Raw genomic sequence first — 23,452 nt, forward strand, 5'->3', positions numbered from 1 at the left:
TCCAGTCAGATCATGACACAGGTTTAAATGGTCAACGTATTTGGTCAACTTCTACACTCTTATAATAACCTATAATGTTTTATTACCTAAACTGTTACAACCCAGCACATTAAAGTGTGGGTTTTATACGTTTGCTTCATTGCAGAGCTGTAAAGAGGGCTCTTGTTGAGCATATTGACCCATCTGTTGTTGTGGTCACCGGCAGCACCAGGTGAGATCCCGCTACATCAGTGGGAGTGTAAAAAAATCCATTAAGTTCTTAATGTGTGCAGCAGACAGGCAGAAATTGGCACAACATTGGTATTTTCTGCTTTTGCTGCAAACTAACACCTGGCATCTCTGTACCTGTTATTTAGTTGCAAATGAATGTACTGTGTGCATGTTCACTAGGGAATCACAATACTCAACCCTCATTGACCTGACCCCCACGGGCTACCGCTATTACACAATGCAATTCTGTGGAAGACACTGAACTGTACATGTAGTAGATAGTGGTACTGTACTCTTATTTCAATTTGATCCGATGTAGTGTATCATACTGAATTTAACACATAAAACCACTGTTTTTTTATCTACACAGTGTTGGTTATGGTAAATGTGGGAGGCAGAGAACTTCCCTCTTGTTACCACATTGTGGAACCTGAGCCACAGATGGCAGAGTAAGAGAGTAGAGAGTGAGTGAGTGAGAGGGAGTGTGCAAACCCCACAAGCAATAAATCAATCACTGCTGCCTGCAATATTGATTTGGAAACTCAACTCTATCCTGTTCAGCGCCACTATGTTTCTGACTATCGGATACAACACTAGAAAACTTGCTTCTCCTAACAGCGCTACAGCAACATGCATATGCCTTGAGTCAGATGGCGACTGGCGCTGACACATAAGTACAGCCAATGACATAAAAATGTACCAAAATAGGAGACATGATTCTGACGTCTAAAATATTCATACACAGAAAAAATCATCAGATATGCTATTGAATAATGGCCAGAAAGTAGTTTCTGCAGTTAAGTTGACCAATGACCTTTGAGTTCAAATTATGTTATGAATGTTTGAGTTATGTCAATATAAATTCCCCTTTGACCGCTATGAGTGGAGCAGTAGTCTGTTTTGCCAGTGTTACAGTGTTCAGATAGACACAGATTACATAACTTGCTCATCAGCCCAACTATCCATTACATTTTTTTTAAATAGACATAAATCTCAATTGGTTTATTTTTTAAGGAATTAGTGGTAAAGGCCTTGTTCATCAAATAAACTCTACTTTGTGAAATACTATTTATCAGAACTTAATCAGATGCTGCAGTTAAATATTTAAAATGCCGGCTCTGTGCAGCAGCAGAGCAGTCAGATCTCAGAATAGCAAAGACCTATCACGTGACAAGTGGAGTTGACTGACCAGGTGACGTGGCAAAAAACCAAAGCACATGTTTGGCAGCATTTCAGATCTAACCTGATGCCGAAGGGAGTCTGATAAAACGGATTAGGCAATCTGCCGACTTTAGCGAATGGCTATGGCAGCATCTGAAACAGCCACTGCAGGTACACTCAAACTAAGGTACATAGTGAGGGCAGGTGTTTTGATCTGCCTGCCTGCCAAGGAGGGTAAAAACGTTATGGATTTTCACATGACCCACTGGCTCACTGACTAGGTGGCATTTCTCCCAGTGTTGCCATTGGTCAGACGATTGTGACAGACGGGTCAATGAGTTTGTGAGTGAGAAAAAGAGACAGAGCGAGCAATTGAGAGGGAAAGTTTGCTGCCCAGGATGAAAATAATTCACCCTGGTCATTTTTGTTAAATTACCATGTAGATAAGAATGCACATTAGGGCCAATAGCCCCTGTAGCCTCTCTTAACAGACTCGAGAGGTTTATGTCAAGTGGGCTACGTGAGGTTGTGTTCACATCACTTCGTAAACACTAAGATGTAATCAAGCTGCTTCAAGCCATCAAATCCAGCAAATGTTCAACCTTCTGGTTGTACTGGAAGGCTTCTTGTGATAATTGGCACGTTCATCAAATAATCCAAATGACCAGTTTTTTAGTTTGGCCGGCAACTTTTTTTGAAAACCTGCTGGTTTCTTTCTAATATTTAAATTTCAGTTGTTTCTTAAAGTTTACTTGATGATACGTAGTTTTTCCCATCTCATTTGAAAGATCATGCCAACAAATAGCAATTTTAAGGCAAAAAGCTAAAGCATACAGTGTTTAACTTTGTGCATATTTTTTGAATATAGTTTCACTGAAGATGTTTTGCACCCCCAACAGAACTATGAAGCTTTAAAAAGCTGAATCTTAACATTAAGAGGAAGGTTTTTTTTTTCCTACACAGAGAGAGAGGGTTGAAGAGAATGAAGGCTGGTTCATATGTGTTTTTTTTTAATGCCAAGGCTTCCATCCACATCCTACACTGATTTCTTATTAAATTTGCCACAAGGCAGATAAAGGCCTGCAGTTCAACCTTTAAAAAGTTTGCCTTAAAACATAAGCAATGACAACACCCATAAAACAAACTCAATTATGACTTAATGTCCTTGTATGTTATTAGCCCTGTGTCGGACTTAGAATCAATCAAAAAACAATCCCAGCTTGGAAAGTCACTTTCAAGATTGACTTTCCTAAAGTGAAAAAAATGTGTTTCAGTGCAAACAAATAACACAGCATCACTGTGGCTCTCATATTTAATACTGGCTTTGAACTTATTACCTCCAGGATTTGTTGGTGTCTGGACAATGTTATGTCACAGAAAAGAAGGTGCCATATTTAAAGGGCAGACAAACTTTTTTTTATTTCATTGCTGCCCATCTTGACCTTGACTGCTTCCTATGTAAATATAGGATAATCTAGAGCTCTATATATAGGTTATATTTCAGTCAAATTACTTGTTTTGGTTTGAAATAGAACAGTCACACTCATTTAGCTGACGCTTTTGCCCAAAGTGACTTACATTTTTAGAACACTCAGCATTTATGAGGGGCCATTTAGGGGTTCAGTATCTTGCACTTAGGCATTCAGATGGGAAAGAGTGTGATTTGAACCGGCAACATTCTTGTTGCAGAACACACGCTCTATCCCCTAGGCCACGCTCTCCCCATAGAAATATATTGTACATCTCACTTTCAAGTTTTGGGCCATCGCTTTTATATCAGCCTGACACATACATCACAGAGCTTTGACAAATGAAATCCAACTCTATTTGTAAAGTGCTAAATAACTACAGTTTACAATAACAGAGTTTCACAAAGAGTCATGTGATGTTCATTAGTTATCAGGAGAATGGATGACTGAAAACAAGGAGGAACATCAAAGAGTGTATTTAAGCAAGGCAAGGAAAAAATACTTGTTTTGTTCATTTTCCTATAAAATGTATTTTATTCTGTAGTATATGTTTTGGGTCATGTGCCAATAAATTAATTTAAATATATACAGAGTTTATCCATAAAGGGTGACTGCATTCTTGTATCATTCATATTTTAAGTAGCACTGATCCGTAAAATTAGGTTATAGCAAAACAAGTACAGTTTGTATTTATGAGTCCTTGAGTTGGTTCACTTTTCCTTGTTAATGTGTGTCTGACTTTCCCTATGTCCTTTAAAATAAAGTTTGCATCAATGTTCACAGAAAAAAAAACTTAGAGCTAAACCACAATGCCTCAAACCGTGTTTGCCAATTACCTGTCCATTGAATACATTTTGACTTTGGCTTGTTTTGAGTCATTTCTTATCATAAGTCCTTTTCACAACAGCTGCATGTTTTTAATGAATGTTATTTAATATTTATCTCAGAATAACTCTCCACTTTCAGGCCTTTGCGTGCTTTAACGTTAATGTCCAAAGACCTATGTATTTGTCAAAAATTGTTTAGTTGTTTGATTTTTGTCAGTTTTATTGTAGTTTTAAGTTATTTTTTAAGTCAATAGATTTTGAGGCTACAGCTGTGATCAACCATGAACAGTTTCTAGGGTTACATGTCTCTCTGCTCAGCAGTGGGTACAAAGGGACCCAAACTGTCTGTTTGAAAGAACACATTGTCTTTTTTCTAATCTCAAACAATCCTTGCTGCTCAACTTTTTTTAAATGTACCATAAATCCTTCTTAGCCACTTTATCTGGATAAAGGAAAAGTGGTACACATGTTCAAAGCGCACTGATTAGCTGAATATAAGAGGACCCCATCGTCTCATCTTCTTTATCCTCTAACCCACGGAGAGCTCAGGTCTTTTCTCCAAATTCACTCAACATTGTTTATGTTCCGACACCGGCTACTTTCTTTTGTAGCTCGATATTACATGGGCCTGAGGCTGTATTTCATTCAAGACCAAACTGGACCAATGATACATTTAAAATCCCTGTCTGGATTCCAACTGATAAGTGTACAGTCTCTCACATGCTGCATGTTCCGAGCCACAGAAGGGCTCTCTGCCCAAACGAGTAAGTGCTACATTGTACTGCCAGGCCTTCATTTAGAAGATTTAGAATCATCAACTCTTAGATATTCGCTAAATTGTTCCCGCTACTATGTTTGTTTTGATACAAACATAGTACAACATTGATACCCGTCCATTCAATGAATGACGGGTCTTTGACTTAGTTGTTGTCCCTTGGTGCCACTGAAAACAAAGGTATTCCCTCAAAGTTTCCCAGAGGGCTAAATAAAGGCCATGAATGAATCTCCCCCTCCTCGCCCCAGTTGTGTCTTTGAACTGCAATGCAGAGGCAGTGAGGCTGCCATCCACAGCATTAGGAAAAGAGAGAGAGGGAGTTCAGCTGGAAGAAAAGATGGACAGACTGAATCAGAGTGGGAGAGAGAGCTGTGTGTGTGTGTGTGTGTGTGTGTGTGTGTGTGTGTGTGACTGATCAACAGGCTCTGTTTTTAAGGCAATCACAACCTTTGCAAAGAATTACAGGAATATGGTTTTAGTAAACATGAAGTGTATTGTATTTGAAGTTCTTTGAGCAACGAAAGTCCCCCTTACTTTAATTATTTGAAACAAATTGTTTTTTTAAGCAAAATTTCCACTCCCATCCTATCCACTGTGTTCCTTATGACTGCATACTATGTCGTACTGTGTACAATGTGTCTCGTACTTATGTGTACATTGACAATAAAGTTGACTTTGAATTGAATTTATACATACAAGAAATTATTTATACAGGTAATGGTCCAGAGCTATTGAAGCTACAGTGATCAGAGACCGCTGTGATCGCTGACAAAACTGAAGCCATTAAGACATTCTACAACTCGCCAATGATGAAAAAGACACTGAAACACCCATTAAGCAGATTATGATATACGGTCATAACCTCAAGCAGCATGCCATGAGGTATGACAGCAGCACAGCTGTGTGGGCCACTACTAAGCTGTCACTTTGACTTCAGCTGCAATTATTCAGGAGAAGTGCTGGATCACAACTCTCTGCCAAAGTGCACATTGGTTCTGTCTGTATTTGTTTACATGTGCAGCCAATGTGTGTTTATCAATGTCCCTCCATGTTTAACTCATTCACACACTGGTTGAGGGGTTTGACATTCTTTTTTTATGTCTCCCACCCATCTTCCCCCTTTTTCATCAAAGGCCACCCCTCAATCTTTTGTCTGCTTAAATTAGAGACCGAAGCGAAATATGATTGGATAGTAGAGTATGAGCTTGAGGGGAAGATGAAAGAAAACTGTAGGTCACACTTCTGGAGCACTGTAGGACAACTTACCGAAGATGTCTAAAAGGACACAGAGAAGACAGCTCCAATTAATAATGCCACATTGCTACACATGAATCACTGGGTATTTAAAGGGTAAAGGTAACAAGGTTGACAACTTTTTAAACTTCCTTTTACAATAACAAATTGAATCAACTATTACACCGTTGAATGTAAAATGAAGCACATGAAATTTAAATGTGATTGTGAATAAAAACTTTTCGTAATACTAGTATTAATCACACCACCAAACGACACAAGGGAGCTCGCAAGCTTACCAGGTAGCCCAGGTTTGTAAATTACTGGGAGAGAATTAGTCTCTCAGACTGCTATTCAAACATATACAAAACCAAAGCAAGATGGAGGCAGAGCTACAACTATATTAACCCACTGTTCTTTTATACGTTGGTGGTGCATCTTATTATCTCTTCAAATTTAACAACTGTTTAACACACACTGCCTTCTATACCAGCCTATGTTATCAAGAAGCTTTGCTACAAACTGTGCATGATGGAATAAAAAAAGTATATTTTATGCACTCATCAAAATAGAATAAGCCACTATAAGTGTTTATCAAGGCTTCGAAACTGACTCTCTCTCTCTCATTTAAAGCTGACCATTTGGGATCAGAGCACCCAAGATGCATGTACAGTATATACCAGGTATGAAAATGGCTTGAGTGGGAAATAAAAAATACAAGTTGATTTCAATTAATTGCAAAAAGGTCGACTAAGTGGAAACAAACACACATTACATCACACCATATCTGTATTCAAAACACGTCCCAAATGGGCCCTACTAATTAAGATGCATTGTTTGTGTGTGTTTGTTCGTGATTATGCAAGCAAGGATGATGCATGGTGCAGGACATGACTAGAGTATCTCAAAAGCCACAGATGGCATCCAGTCACAATAGAAAGAGACAGGGTATTGTGTTTGCCTTTTAGCAAGAAGTGATGCATCGACAGAGAAGAGAAAGGAGAGTGAAACAAAGTGGTGAATTGAAGTGAAAGAAGTGAGAAGGGCTGAGATGATGGAGTGTAATGACTCTCACACAGCCCGGTCTCTATCTCCCAAGACCTCTGGCTGTCTCTGCCCAGATGACATATGCACTAATTAACAGGGCCGAGCCTACTACTGGATGTGGGGAGAGTCCTTACAAATGCCCTTAAGGAATCATACAGATCACTAATATTGCAAACATGTGTTTGCTCCCTTGTAAACAGCATCATACATTTGTATTATGGTATGTGTGCCCACTGTGTTGGCAATCGACTTTACAAGTTTGGGAGGATTTGACAGATATCCATTCCCTGGTTCTCCGCTCTCTGGGTTTCCTTCTGTTTGGCCGTAGTCCAGCCTGATAACAGGAGTAAATGTTTCTCTTTCTCAATCCGAGCATCTACAGGAGAAAACTAATACTGCTTCATCTTTCTTCCCCTCCATATTTTATGGCACAGGTAAAGGAGCAATTTATAATAGATGAGCAGAAAGAGGTAGCACATGTTAGTGCCTTTCGTGTGAATGACTCGCTCGTCTCTTTTTTCCCCTCTCCCTTATGGAGTCTGTTTTCTTTGCTTCTGTCTCTTTCTGTCAACAGTGTGCTCATCTCAGTATGCTACAAAGATGTTGGATAAACAATATTTTCAAAAACCAATGAAATTCAACCGAAACTTAGCCTATTTCTAAATGGATTAAATGTGCTACAGCTCTAATTGATGTTAGCTGCCATAGAGAGCACATCTTTTAAGAAGAGATCCAGCGTCTAGCACCAGGCAAAATTCATAAGATATTAAACATCCAAGTTTCTGCATGTTTCAGTTTGCTAAATTAAAAAATGTTAAGGTCTTTTAGAGACGTTTTTCAGACCATAATGAATATAATTTAAAATCTATGTCAAGTACGACAGATGTTGGAGTCCCAGAATTAGTTACGTTTCCCAGTAATTGAAGATACAATGAAGCAGACGAATAGAATATAACCCTTGACACACTAAGTTATCTAGCAAAATACAGTCAGAGACAGGCGGAAAGAGAGTTTAAATGAATCTTAACATAATTAAGAACGACCTGAAACTTGTTTAACAGCATAATATTAAATGTTTCAGACTTTTCAACACCTAAAATTCCGATTTATTATGACTTTTTAAGGCCTCATCAAAACCCTGAACTTGACCTCAGAAGAATATGGTATTCAACTTCAAGATGTGTCACTGCAGTACATGCACAAATAATTACAAAACATATTCAACAGAAACATCATTAAACAATGTTCAAGCTATCACTTTCCTTTATTAGGGGCCAAGGCTCAGAAGGGTCTTTCAGTTATTAGGCAGTCGCTGGTTTGATCCCTGTTTCCTCCACTACAAATGGCAAAGTGACGCTGACCAATCTGAGCCATCAGTGTGTGAATGTATGAGTGATGGAGATGCACCACAAATATAGAAGCACTGTGCTTGGTTAATTTAACCTGCAGGAGCGTCTGAAGGCTAGTGTTACATATTCTGCTGCCACGGAGAAAATAAATTAATGAAGTGAAATTGAGTTCTTAGCGTCTCCCAACGTCTTTTACCGCAGATATGAAACGAATGAAATCTGTCAAACAGCCAAGAATTTCAGCTGTCACCGTGTGAAAAATGTAACTGTCAGGAAAATAATTACGTGAGAGGAGTGAGCAAGGAATCGACTGGCTACAGTAACTCTAGTATCTTACCAAAGACCGAGCAGCCAGAGGATGTGAAATTTGTTTCTTGTTCAAGAAGTTCACTCACTGTGAGTCTTGTTTTACCAATGTTAATTTGTATGGTGCAAAGTGCAATCACTCAAATGTAAAGGATTTCTTCAGGACAAAATGCTCACTTCATTAATGAGCACATTTGTCTTCTTGCCAATGTCTGAGTATCATGTGAAATAAGTGTTGCAAATATTGTAATGATAATATATATGATAATATTCTAAAGATAATGCTCCAAAATGAAATGTTTGATACAGACTTCCCTCCCCGAATCCAACTGACACATGAAGTGTAACAAATAAGAATTGGGGAGTGGAAATCAGTCACAGTTTGTTACACAGCCCCAGTCTCACGTTAGGTGTTCACTGGTGTAAAGAGTGCAGACAGTCACTTAAGAGCAATATACCAATATCTTATGCATGTTCCTTCCTCTCTACTTAGGCTTGTTAGGTGTATGCTATGCAGTTGAGTAATGGATCATTGCCAAATTTGTCAAATCTAATTTTTGAAGCCAACTGCTGAAATAGCAAGAACAACTTTTCTCTTATATGCAGCTTTGGCAGTTTGTGGGAATAGACCATATGTCACATACAGTTAGATCTAAAGGTCTGAGACAAATTTAGTATTCCTGAGGAAGTAGTATCAGACTTAAGAATCCCACCGTATATGATGTTTATTTATGCTAATTGCTTTATGTACTAGTGCATTGCCCGTTCTAAACTTGCCTGTTTGAAGCTTTCTTTCTTAAACTGCAGAACCTGCAGTAGATGAGCCACAGCAAGTTAAGACCAGTTGTAGACTCAATACGTAGAACTTCAAAAAGCTGAATCTATTTGCATTGCTGTGAACATGGCCAATGTGCAGTTGTCATAATTGACTACATCGCTTACGTTGAATCCCAAGCTGATACAATGTACAGTTCTTGAGAAATGGCAACCACCTCGACCTTTCACTCACTATGAAATTAATCATAAATGCATGTTGCATAACATTTAATTTAGTATGTTAACATCAAAATATCCCAGAATGCATCCTTTTTCCATTAGTGAAATATGTTCAAACGCACTGCAGCCATCTTTGTCTCACTCTGCCATCCCTGCATACAGCAAGTCGACCATGAAACATCGCTGTTACAAGTGAACATGTCATGAGGACACATCTGGCTATGGGCGAAACTAATAAAAACACAGTGTGTTCCCATTTGTGTCTATCACAGTCATCATCTACCCAAATTTGTTGGAGAATGAACAGTCTGAGCCCTTTTGGTAATCACATTCAACAGCTGAGCATACTTTTAACAGAATCTGTTTGATATGGGGTATTATCTATTAAATACCATCAATCAGACACTCTTTAATCTTAGCTTTAGGACCTGTGTGTCTACGCACAGCACTTTCTACTCCATCTCAAAATCCCATCACATAAAATGATCACGATCGAGAAGGGTTTACATCTGAACTATTACCATCCTACACCCCTGGGACAAGGTGGGGAGAACAGCATTGATTCAATTAACTTGGATTAATGGGCTGCTATCCAGATTCAGACACCTTGAAAGACAATGCGTGACCACACAGGACACAATCTATTCACATGGAAAATGCTAAGGGTGGACTTTCTCTTGTTAAGTACAATTGTGCTCGTTTCATGTTGTCCATTTATAGTGACTTTAATTTACGTTGACATGGCTTGTTGCCAAGAAAATTAGTGCAGAAAGCAAAGCTGTATGTGCATAATCTGTTGCAGCTGCAGTAACATAAATCTCTGTGACACAAAGTAGTTTTAATGTCTTACAAGAAAATGCTAAATGATTGAGAAAAAAAATGTTACTAACAAAAATCAACAAAATGTATGTCAAGTTATTCTATGGCAAAGTTTAGTCTAGTACTTTTTTATATCCCATCAATAATACACATTTGGTTAACAAAAATGACTGACAGCCCACAGGTTGAGAATTTACTTATGGTGGTAGGTAGCATGCAGATTATTTTCTGTTGCTGCAGTTAACATATGTCCCCTACACCTCACATACCCCTAACCAAAAAATCCCTCTAACCACCACGTGGGGGCAGTATATATGTCTTCTCAAGCTCAGGTCCTCAATCAGAGGCCTGGGATTTTGATGGTTCTGTGATCTTAACTGTTCCTTGGTATTCACTCTCCTGGAAAGACAGTCCAGATGTTGTGCCAGGCATCTGCTGGAAACCTCTCAGTTCAGGAGACACAGCCCCTAATGTTACTTTTACCACAGGCACTACTTTGCTGTAAAGTTCCTCATCAGTTCCTGGCATTTCTAGTCACTCCTGGTGTTGGACCAGTTGGTCTGTGTTGTCTTAAGAGGCTTGGATAATTGTGCTGGTGACTAGGCGCTGGTGCTTTGACCCTTTGGTAGCTGGCTCCTGCTGATATTTCTGAACTTAGCTTCTATGACAACTGAGAGGAGCTTCCATGTGTAGAGGAGGTAGGTTATCGACTGGTAGTTGAAGGTGGTATTTCTTCATGATCAGAATTGTCCTGTCCTATGTTAGCAAGTGGAGGTGAATGTTGTTCGCAGCGCTCTCATTCTTGCTGCCAGGTGAACAAAGAGCTATTAGCTTATTCTGCCAGTAGTAGTGGATCAGGTCATGTGTGGGTGGGTCTGTCCTTGTATTATTTATCTTCATTGGTTTCCATGATAGTGGTAGTAGAGCTCTGAATACAGGTGCAAGTATTTCTTCCCAAGTAGGCGTTGCCTGTGTTTGAGGGGCCACAATTTCACATTTATCTATATAGATATAATGTATATAGAGACAGATAACTGCAGTGAAAGAGGGGCAGAGGGAGTGTATTAGTGAGAGTGTACATCAGGGACAGAGATTATAAATGTGTAGTTCTAAAAGCTTTAAATTGAGCAACTTTAAATGCTGACACTCAGAGGAACCTTCTTTTTTTAACTGCAGAGAACCCTGACCTGAATCTGTAAAGAGGTACCAGGCTGTATTCACTGGTCAGTAGCCACTGGCCGCCACTTCAAATTCAGCATTTGGCCTCATTTGTACAGCCAATTTTCACTCACTGGCACAGAGTCATCGCAGGTTTAAACACTCCTTAATGAATCTGTTATCACTACAGGGAATGCGGCCTTATGATCACCATCTACTAAATTGTTACACACAGTACCACAACTATAAATACAATTATATGTGTTACGTTTATGCAATGGGACAGGTGGAATAGTGATCTTATTATTTACATAAGATTTGATACATTAAAGGAAATTAATGAAGACAAGAATACTAACTCCAAAATGCTTGCACACTGTGCAGTACACTTCACTCTGTACTTAGCTATATGTGCTGATAAAAATCTTTATAGCAGCTCCTTCTGCCACTTTCTTTATGCTAAAGTCGTATGGTTTACTTTTTTTGTTAAGAAATATAGTTATGAATGACGCCTGCTTTGACCTGCAATGAGAAATACTGTTCTCCAAGAGAAGCATGTTACCCCAATAATAAGCAATGAGCATAATATGAGAACCATCAATTTCTGTACGATGTTATATGTGAGACAGATGCATTGCTGCAACCCAAAGTATCTATAAGGCACACAGGTGAAGCACAACAATGGCTTCAGTCCAAACAACTCTATAAACTGTAGTAAATATTTTATACAGATTATCAAGAAAAAAGGTTTATGTTTCCCATGATAGATTTATTTTGCCTCTCAGTCCTTAACTTCAGCTTCTGTTTTCCTTTAATTTGCATATCATTAGTCAGTTACTCTCGGGGTATGCCACGGAGCAGTGCATGCTGGTTGGCAATGAAACTTGCAAACTGGTGAATGCGTTGTTCGTTGAAGCTTTCAGAGCATGTCAATTTATTTAACAGCTATTGCGTATGAGAGACCTGTCACTATACCAACCAATTTGCCGCCTTCATTGTCAAAGGAAAAATCATTAATAATTATAATGTTTCATTTTCTAAATGTGTTGATCTGTTAAAAACTACACTCCATAAACAACAAGAGCCCTCTTTTAGAAGCGCTCTAAACAAGGCAATGATGAAATGGTAACAGGTAGATTTTACTCTGAAAGGCTGACAAGATTGTATCTCCCTGCTGATTGCAACTCCCTGCTGTAAATTGAGAAGATGACAAGGGGGTGTGACCTAACCTTAGAGAAGCCAGGTATCTTTGTAGCCCAACACTATCACTGATATTAAACAACTAAAACAGAATCAATGGTAAAACTCATAACAATGTATTATCCATCAGTAATGGCATGAGCTGCATCAAATGCAAATACAAAACAATAAAGAATACTGGGACATGAAAAACATTCACAAATTACATTGTCACAACACATTCACACATATTACACACAGTATGATTGCTCAGCCGCGTCAAACACTGGTGAGAGAGACCCACTTAAATAATCAATCTCATCTATAATTACTGAAGTTCACACACAACTCTGCAGGCACATTTCAACTGAATATACTATGTAATAGTATGCTGACTACAAACACCATGGGGACATGCCAAGTGAAATCTAGTCCAGCTGCTCCTCTGTTCCTCCTAGAGATTTACTTCAGAGGTGACTCCGGATATGTATTGTACTGTAGTCCATTAAACATGTGTATCTGTTGTTTTGCCCGCTCTTGTTGATCTGAATGGGGTGAACAAAATAATAAGGCAACTAACAAAATAATGCAATATCATTCAGCAGCACCGCAGACTACATCCTCAATCATGATCATAGAGTTGAACCTCTTTAACACAGTTTAAGCAAAATCCTATACATCGAAACCTTCATGAGGGTATAAGCCATTTCAGGACTTTTGTATTTGCCTCTTTTGTTTTATCTATTTATTACGAACTAGTGAAATGCCTAAAATAAACATGCTTGGTTGGTATGGACTGTTTGCTTGGCCTGGGGTAGTACTAGTTTCAGCTTTCCTTCTGAAACTGTAATAGTGATATCTGTAGTAATTGAGCCACAGCAAGTCAAGACCGACTGCAGGAATTCACCCTGAACCCTGAAGCTGTGCCACTGCTGCTGCATAACAAGCTCAACTCATAACAAGCTCAACTCAGTTCACAGAACTCCAAACTGGAAAGTCAGTTGTCGTCGTTTGTGATCGACAACATCAATTATCTTGATGAGTCCCAGCCACCGATGTTACAGAGAATTCTTTGCCTGTTTATTCAAAGTTGTTAATATTGAGCGCACAGTGTCTCCAAATCACACCAAACCTCTCAACTATACACATTTCAGGTTTGAGGCAGATAAAATGAATGGTTCTCAAGACATGTGAGCCACACAAAGACCAAAACAAAAAACCTCAGGCGAGACTGAATATTCAAAGATGTATAGCTTGTAAGTCACCGGGGAGATATGAACCCTCATAAAGACACAGACACACAAACATAACAGCCTACATGTAGATCACTGTAATATTAAACCCAATGGTGACAAAACTGTGTAATACGGTTATGGTAAAGCTTGCTGAAAAAGACAAAGAAGTGGATGGAGACGAGGGCGAAGAAGATGAAGATTATCACTAGTGTGTAAATTGCCATGTGGCCCATTAGCAGCAAGGCAGAGGCTACATTATGTCTGTGCTGATATATAGTGACTAAAAGGATCATATCCAAAGGCTCCTCTAGATTACTTGCCACCAACACACTGCATAGACAAAGAGTGACAGCTGAAGTCTCATAAAATATTGCTCAATTAGATGATTTCATCTCTTGGTGGAGGCTACACAAGTCGCCCAATGCTTAAAAAAAGAAACCAAAGATTAAAATCTAGTGTCCTCTCCTTTCTGGTTATATTATATTGGAAAGAGGTGTTTCCCCTGCACAAACACGATGAGTATCTAGCCCAGACCTAAAAAAAAAAAGGTCGGTCTCACTGGGTTGATATTAATGTCTATCTATTCCCAAGTTTCTCTCAGGCTAGACAGAGATAAAGACATGGTGGAAAACAAAGACAGGGAAACAACAGAAGAAGGGAATAATAGAGAGGGAGAGAAGAAAAGTAGAAGCTATTTAATAGAGTTAACTCAAAAGGTGAGTGGATCAATAAAGCAATCACTGAGAATGAGAATTGCCTATCCTCTCAGAAACATTAATTGTTTCATCATATAATTGACTAGTAATCAACTCCACTATACCCACAATAGCACATATTCTCCTTTTACAATGCGATCACAACGTATTTTCCTAATTCACCAATTTAAGACTGTTATATCACCTACTAGAGGATTACAGGAGTTAGAAATAACGGCATTGCTTTAGCCGCAATGATTATGGAAATGACACTTATTACACTTCTCTACTCTCTTTTGGACAGGAGCTGATTGACAGATGATGGAAGAGCTAAAACGAAATGAATGAAGAGGTTGTTATCATGAGAGAAGGCGAAGCAGTGTCACACTGGGTCAAATCTCGCTCAATCACTGTCGCTCTTCTTGATAGGAGTTGTGGGCAGATGGCGATAGGAATATGCAAGCCACGTATTGTGCCCATGCAGCCACAGTGAATGAAGGTATAAATAGCAACACTGGGACGTGAGAGATTTCCAGAAAGATGCCTACCAATCCCGGATTCAACATTGCACATGTCAATCTAGCTGGTGAGTGTATTTGGAGGAACTGTCAAATCACTGTTGCGTGTAAGACCTGAATCAGGTGCAGGGGAAAAACCCATGAAGTGTGGATGAAAGACAGCAGAGAGGGTGACAAGCCACGGAAGGAAGAAAAAAGGTAATTAAATTAGGGAGATTCTCAGTCATCCAGGTCATGGTATATCCAAGTGCTAAAAATAAGCTCAACTCAACTTGGTTGACTCCAGATGCGATTGTTGAAAACAAATTATCCTTTCCGGGTTTTACTGCAGATTTACCAACCAACAACTGAGGAAAGTAAACAGAAAGAAGTGTTTGTGTTGCTTCAATAATAACAGCATTCCTATATATATTATGTACAGGGCAATCAGGGTAATGTGGATGGTTAAGTCAGTAAATCAGTCAGGCATACGACTGACATAGAGATCCTCACTTAATCTGAAGATATTACTCACTTCTGTGTTGGTTCAGATACACAGGATTGTGGTTTCACGGTTACAGTTTTGGTTTGGGAATAGATACAACCCTGATGACAAAAGGGCTAATTTTGTCTTAAATCAAATGTCAATTTGATCATGTATTGGGGCCATGTCCTTGGATGTAAATTACAGAGGCTGCCATCATATCTGTCCATCTTCGTAATTTTTTGCCATATGGTTATGGGTAAAAAACTGTCAACATCTGAGTCAGGGTTGTTTCTTGAAGACTCCACTATACTTCAGTAGCTATTATCCATTGACACTGTTTTATATGATTATTGAAGAGATGATAAAACAGGCTAGCGGTATTTTACCATGTTGAGGGAACCTGGAAAGTACATTTTTCTCATCTCTAAGACTTTTCGCAACGAAATCTTTCCATTGCAACACTTTTAGGTACAAGGTCATTGATTATCCTTGGCTTGTTGGAGTTCTGCTTATGTTCAGATTTACAGTGTGTGTTCACAATCCTCCAAGTTTGTTTGTGTTGCCTTCATGCAAAAACACAACGCATAATTAAAATGATGCAAAATACAGCAGTGAAATGAAATAAATGGAGCATAATCTGAAAAATTTGACTTCACACAATGTTGCACTGTAATACCACTCAGCCCTAAAGTATGATATAACCAGTGTCCTCTGAAAAACTGAAAGTGTAACAATCAGGAACCGCTCTTGGCCACTGCAGACATACAATGGGATGCCCACAACTGTGGACCCTGGAGACTGCTAAACACAGGTACACAATGCTGGCAGCCAGACTGAGGAAACACTCTAGAGAATCACAAGACAAAACGATAAACACTGATCTCATAAAAACAATGAAGGGCGCAAAACAGCCGAGGTGCAGTACCAGGGCGGGCCGATTTTTCGATCGCGATAAAGTTTTGATCGATTTCGATTATCTCCTTGTGACATGTATTCGATCTCACGTGGCAAAAGTAAGCGCAACAACAGTGTCGGAGTCGGCCGGCTGCCGTCTGCTTGTAGGACACGACACGCCTACTTCCCATCGTGAGAGTAGCTGCAGTTGCGAGAGAGAGAAAAAGAGAGAACGAAGTTGAAAAAAGCAGAAAAAATGAGTGAAACAGAAGTCGGGGACAGCGAAAATAATGGCGAATGTGAAAGCGACATCACTACATCACCCGAAACTGAAGACATTGTCGAAAAAAAGGGTAACGCGACGTCAGTTGTGTGGACGTGGTTTGGATACGGCAAAAATGACGAGGAGCAGACAAAGCCGGTCTGCAAAATAGGCGGTCGGTACGGGCCAGGATGGGAAACACCACAAACCATTTCAATCACCTGAAACGGCACCATGTTTTGAAAAGTCCAGAGAACAAAAAACCAAAGACCTGTTTCCTTGGAGCCACCTCTTTCTGTAAATCAGCAACAATTCCTGAAGGTTGATGATGTGCTGTTTCTGTGTTCACAACCTGTCTCCACTTCCCTGAGTTAAACCTTTCATTATCTTTTTTTAAATTCAGAAATAGACCAAATTGATTCACCAAGTCCCTCTCTTCAAACTTTCCTCAAGCATTACAGAAACCATTCACAGACTGGTGAGTGACTGCTGCAGTGAACAAATCTGGCAGCTGCAGTTTTTATTACAGCTCAGAAAATATAAAAAGGGAGGAAAAGAAAAAATTAACAAAGCAAATAAACGTTTACAGTAAGCTGTGATGATAATAGGACTTATATGAGACCAGTATATGAGAATAGTCCTTCAAGCTGTTAAATGGCTGGATCATCACACTTTGCCCACATGGTTTCATTTTCAAAGTAGCCTGAAAAATTGCCGTGGGCAATATGTTTCGTAATATGATAGAAATTTGTTTGCCGATACTGAAACGTTTCCATTTGTGAATCTCTCACTTTAATATCTCTGGTTTTATTGGATCATTATTTAAAGGCATGCTTTACATGATAAGGCAGGGCTACTTAACTACAATATTTATACAGTTTAAGGATCACTGTGAAGAAGTAACTCAATTAGTGAATTTTTTGGGGCTATTTTTAATAAACAGTGATAAACAGTCAACTGCTTATATGACACACATTTTCACAAAAATGAAAATGTTTCTGCTTTTACGAATTTAAAAACAGAATTATTTTACATTATTTTTCACACAATATTCTAAAGGGATTGTCCTATACAATGAAATCAATTAATTTTGTGCAGGATCAACCATTTACATCCTAGAAAATGCATTTTTAGTACTAAATTATTTGTTGTGCACAGCCATACCCACCAACCAATCTATCCATCGACCAAACAGGGTCAGGCCTACCAGCAGCAGAGATAAACTAGTTATTGACCGCACGCTCCCACTCTACTTGCTAAGTCAGAGAATGAACATGGACTGAATACAGGAGAGCCTAAAACTGCCCAACTGATTCAGTTTATCTGGAGCTTCAACAATAGCATAATGATGTTGAACTGAAAAGCATGTGCTGAAACAGAATGGCTTTACTCAACTGTCAGTAGCACTAGCCATTTATTTTATTTATGCCTTGTTTTGTTTTAGCACTTCTCAGATGAGCCTAATTTTCTGATTAGTACTTGTGAAATAGAGGGTAAAGGCCTATAAAACTTCAAAGCTGTAGCTTGAACCTGCTTGCTTCCGTAGTAATTATTTAATAGACAATTAAATATGTACAAAGATGAGCTAAAGTTCAATTTAACATTTAACTTGATTTCCGGCTCTCTGCAACAGTCTAATCAGTCAGATCTTCAGGCAAAAATTCTGTGCACATTGTGATCCAGTTGTGTTGTTGATGGAGGTCATTTAAACGTTCATCCATCCATTAGCTACACCACTATGAGGGTTATGGGGGGCTGGAGTCAATCCCAGCATAAAGTGGCTGAGTGGAAGGGTATACCCTCGGCTATCACAGGCCTGACACACAGAGCCAAAAAATCTGCACAATCACATTAACAACAATGTGCAAATTAGAGTATACAATTGTAAGACTGTGCATGTCTTTGAATTGTGAAGATGGAGTACACAAAGAAAGCCCACAATTCTAACTCAGTATCCGGAGACTATTTGCCAGCTAGATAGAGAATCAAGCATCAAGGTCAGCGTCCTGAATGAAACATGAAGCATCCACGAGTAAAATGGCTCCTACAAACAGTAGGGATAGGGGGGGAATGACAATTTTTTTTTTTTTTTTTTTTTTAAACATAATAATTGGTTTTATACGGGGGGCTGTATATGTAGAGAGGACCAACCTCACCCCAGAGCATGTGGACCAGCTCTTGTTTTTGCACAAGAATCTAAAACATATCCAAGCACTAGCTTTGCATAGCCTACATGCAAAACAACAGTGAAGCATAGCATACTTTATTTCAAAGTTTATATTTTAAGTAAACTTTTATTTATTCTATTTAATTTACCTTTTCATTTATTGTTTAAAATAGGGATGGGCATAATTAATCGACGATCGATTAATTGATCATTAAGAATTTCGTCGAGGACATTATTTTTTCATCGAGGAAAACTATTGCATGTTCGCTATGTGTCGGGAGGTTGGAATATCCGAGCTGCCCTGCACGCAGCACAGCAAGGATTTTAGCAGCTGTAGCAAGCAGTCCGGTGCTAGCCTCGCGGAGGGGAACCAAGACAAACGCGGGTCTGGGTGAGGGGTTCAGGGAGTGAGGGCATGACAACAACCGGACTGAGAGGTCGAGAACCGCCAAATCGAGCTAGCTGTCAGCGGCTAGCTGCTGTTGCTCATCGGGGCTAAAGAGGACAGCGCATATTTTCAAGTGTAACCATTGAACTGATCGCGTTTAACTGCCACAAGAGTTGTTCATCTTGTAATAAAGATCTCAATAAGACATGCTGTTTTTTTTCTATTTTCACAGCATTTTTATAAAGCCTATAAGTAGTGAATTTTAATTCAAAATATTAATGATTAATCAAAAATCAATTAATCATTGGTCTTAATCGATCGTCGACCATTTAATCGAATGCCCATCCCTAGTTTAAAAGTAGCCTAAGTGGCTTATATTTCTTTGTCTTTCAGTTTGTGTGCAGTTGACAGGGACTATAGAATAATAGAGCACATTTTTATTTATTTTCTCTATTGGCTGCCTGGCAGTCATTAAGTTAATGTTAATATTTGAAATAAAACTTGTAAAGCTCTAAGTGAATTTGACTGTGTTGTATTTGAAGGTATGATTCAACTGTTCTCCATGGTCCAGTATTTAAACAAAATAATAATTACAAGAAAACGTAATATCGAATCGCAATACTTACAGGATCGCAATGCCAACAGTATCGTGATTGTATCGTATCGGGAGGTCTCTGCCGATTCCCGTCCCTACTTTACAGGACTCACAAACCAATATGTGTATACTTGGTTGAAGATGGCGCATACTGCCGTGATATCTTTTTCATTTCCAAATATTTTTTCATTTTACAGCTAAATCATCGTTATAGTTCTGACAGCTAAACATCTTCTGCAAAATATATAGGGAGCATGGCATCAAGGAGAATCAGATCGAATGTAGGTAAAGAGAAGTGGGTAGACTTTGTATATCCGCATCTCCTGCTCCTTTTGAATTACACCTATTTGCAGTATTTGGAAGGTGCCTTTTTTGCTGCAAAATTGAAAGAAAGTTATGGTGGATGTACTTCACCTACCTTACCGGAAACCAAGAAAACTACAACACACAAGAGCCAGGTTTAATCTTTGAGATCTCCATTACACACTGATGTTGTAAATAAAGAAGTCCTCTAAACCAAATTGTTGTTGGGAATAGTGGGATATTGAGCTCATAGATGATTCTAAACTCAACCTATTGATTTTCTTCTCCTCACAGCTGTAGTCCAAGTCCTGCTCTATCATTTAAGACTGTTCCTATCACTTACGTAGTTCCTCTGCTCCAGCTGTCGTTTTGTGGCCCTCAGGTGGAAGACTAAATGATACAGAAATGCCTCTGTGCCTGCAGTCATTGCAGTATTATATAAGGCTAACACACGGTGATGCATGGCACTATGGGCTGTGTTTGTGTTGCTACAAAAACAATATCTCACCACAAATTAGCTTGCAAAAGCAGTCGTCATTCGATGTAACCCCCCAGAATTTTGAAATAGGTGTGAGGATTAAGCCATTTTAGACTTGGTCCTCCCTTCTGTCCAGCTGAAAGTGTAAAGTGTTGCCTGCTGTTATTTTTGCATGTTGCTCTGCATTCTCCTGATCCTGGCTTGAAACACAGCAGGAGATGTGTAATCCTACTTCAGGCTCGATATTCTAGTGTAATCTCCATCTTACTCAGAGTACACAAAGTCACTTTTGAGTACTCCATAAAAGATTCAAACTGTCAAGAGTTTGACCATCTGTCATCTGCTTCTGTTTGTTTGTCAGACTTTCAGGCTGTATATCTGTTTGTCTCCTTATCTATCATTGTGTCACGCTCTTCAATTTCTTGGCTGTCGTACATCAAACCAAAGGGGACGCCTTGAAAGTGAAACTAATTATCGGTTGAGTATTTTTAAATTACATAAGCACATTAAAGGGAAGTCCGGTGGTAATAGGATTACGACTTACGAGGTGTGTGCGTTGTGTGCATGCATACTTACAAACGTGTGCGTTAAAGGGCATGCTTGTGTGCTCATGTATACATTTTTATATATAAAAAAACATCATGTTAAAGAAAAACTTAACCACAAATATATAATACTTAGGTCTGACAGGTTTTGCCAAATGTGACTAAAAACTATCAAACAAGGCACCGAGTCGAGAAATCTTCATAAAAATAACCAGTAACTCACATACGACTTCAGCAACAGACTACGGGTTTTTGTTGAGAAAGATGAGCGTGTTAACATGCTCTGGGGTCAGACGTGAACGCAGCCTGGTGACCGTCAGTCCAGCCGCCGAAAAAACTTGCTCTGAGGGGACTGACGTCCCCGTGATACACAGGTAGCTCCGTGCTAACTTCGATAGCCTGGCCGCGGCTCCGGTGTTTGCGCTCCCCTCGTCCGTGTCAGACAACGCAGGCTCCTCGTCACCCCCAGCCTCGGGGATAGCTTCGCAGTATTCGCAGTGAACCAAGTCATTTTTTAACTCAAAATGGTCCCACTCTACACTTCGCCATGACCTCTTCATGACTTTGGAAATGGAAATACACGGTAACTCGCAGCCAGTCGCCGGTAACTGAGTAGGCCTATGGTGTTTTTTTTTCAAACACTGCCCCCCGTGGTCAAATGTGTAATTAGCGAATTTCTCGATGAAAAAATTATTTCATCGACGAAATTCTTAATGATCAATTAAGCGATCGTCGATTAATTATGCCCATCCCTAATGTATACATTAGGATTTTGTGTCTATATGGTGTAAGTTTGACATGCACTTGAAGGTGTGTGTGTGTGTGTGTGTGTGTGTGTCTCTTCTATGGTTGGGTTGGACTAGAATTAGTTAAATAGTTAGAATAGGGGTCTAGGTGGGAATGCATTTTGACAGCAAGTGTCCTCAAAACTGCAGAAGTACGATAATGTGTGTCTGTGTGTGTATGTGTGTGTGTGTGTGTGTGTGTGTGTGTGTGTGTGTGTGTGTGTGTGTGTGTGTGTGTGAGAGCGCGCAAGTGCGTGTGGGTGAGCTTGACTGAAAACCGTTTTTGTTCACAGACAGTGATTGTGCAGCACCTTTGGGGAATTCTCTGCTTTCTTTTCAACTGCTCTCCTTTTATGTCCTGTCTTTATTTCTGGCATGCAGTGCTGGAGCTTCACTAGGATACAATGGGTCATTTCAGCCAAGTAGCCAACAACAATGAGGTAATCAACAATAACAAACAGACAGTCACTTGCTTTCACCATCAGCATCTGGAGAATGAAACGAAATGAATTCAAAATGAGACACAGACTGAGGACTTCGGCACAAGTTTGCAGTGAGTTGTCTTAAAGACGGGATCTGCATTTCACTATATCATTAGCGGGGATGTCAACAGTTAAAATATGAGAGCAGTAGAGGAGGGGTTGGTTGACACACATTAGTAATAAAAAGCTTAATGCTGTGCTGTTGCATGGAACAAGTCATGTGGTACCTCTCTAATAGTGTGACCTTATGGGTTTGCTACTTTGCTACAGGGAGAGGGATGTGGATAAATTCATTTGATTCTCCAGCCATCTATGGCTAAAATGTTTCTTCTCTGCATTTATTTGCAGTTCCACACCATGTCTACTCAAGATCATTAAAACACGACTTGTAAAGTACATTTTAATGGGAGTATTGTCCTCATTTAACAGTAAGGAAGCGACTACTTAAAACAGGTATAGCCAGATGACATATCATTAAAATGGCTGCTGATGTAATCACCCAAAAATTACGGAAATACAAAAGAAAAGATAAATCCAAATATACTACAATAGCAAAGCCTGAAAAATTCATGAAATGAAACTGAGGATCTGTTCCTCACCACCTTCTGCAGATAATGAACATAGACAGACACACTTCAGAATGGTTGAAGGGATTTTGTGAAAGAGGGAGAGTACATGCTCTATACTGAAAATGGGACAATAAAGAAAGGATCAATGTCACAGTCTCTGGATGCCATATGAAAAAGACAGACTACATCCTGAGGGGAACTGCTGGGCAAAGATTTTAGTCAGACAAACGTGAGCTCTAATCTCTCTCTTGGCACAGAGCAACAGCAGAGACTGACAGACAGGGTGAGGTTAAGTTTCACAATTCAGTTATAACGGTCTTGATTTTATACTTTGTGTCTTTTTGTGGATTTACAATGCCTCTCATAGCCTTGTCTATCCTGGATGTCTTTTCTCTCCCTCTCCCCTCCAAGCCTCCCCAGCTCTCACCCTAAGTGGCCAGTTGTCAAAGTCAGCTGAAGCCCAGTTAATGAAGAGGTAGATTTATTAGCGAGACATCAGTGGAATAGAAGAGAGGGAGCGGAACCCCCAGAAGCCAGCAGG

General features: G+C 39.4%; 1 protein-coding gene across 2 annotated transcripts in view; it reads right to left on the reverse strand.

Moving 5' to 3' along the window:
• Positions 1-23,452, reverse strand: part of shank3a (SH3 and multiple ankyrin repeat domains 3a) — a 175,690-nt gene that overhangs the window by 98,879 nt on the left and 53,359 nt on the right. The window lies entirely within an intron of this gene.

Source organism: Platichthys flesus, chromosome 6, assembly GCF_949316205.1.
Source record: "Platichthys flesus chromosome 6, fPlaFle2.1, whole genome shotgun sequence".
NCBI lineage: Eukaryota > Metazoa > Chordata > Actinopteri > Pleuronectiformes > Pleuronectidae > Platichthys > Platichthys flesus.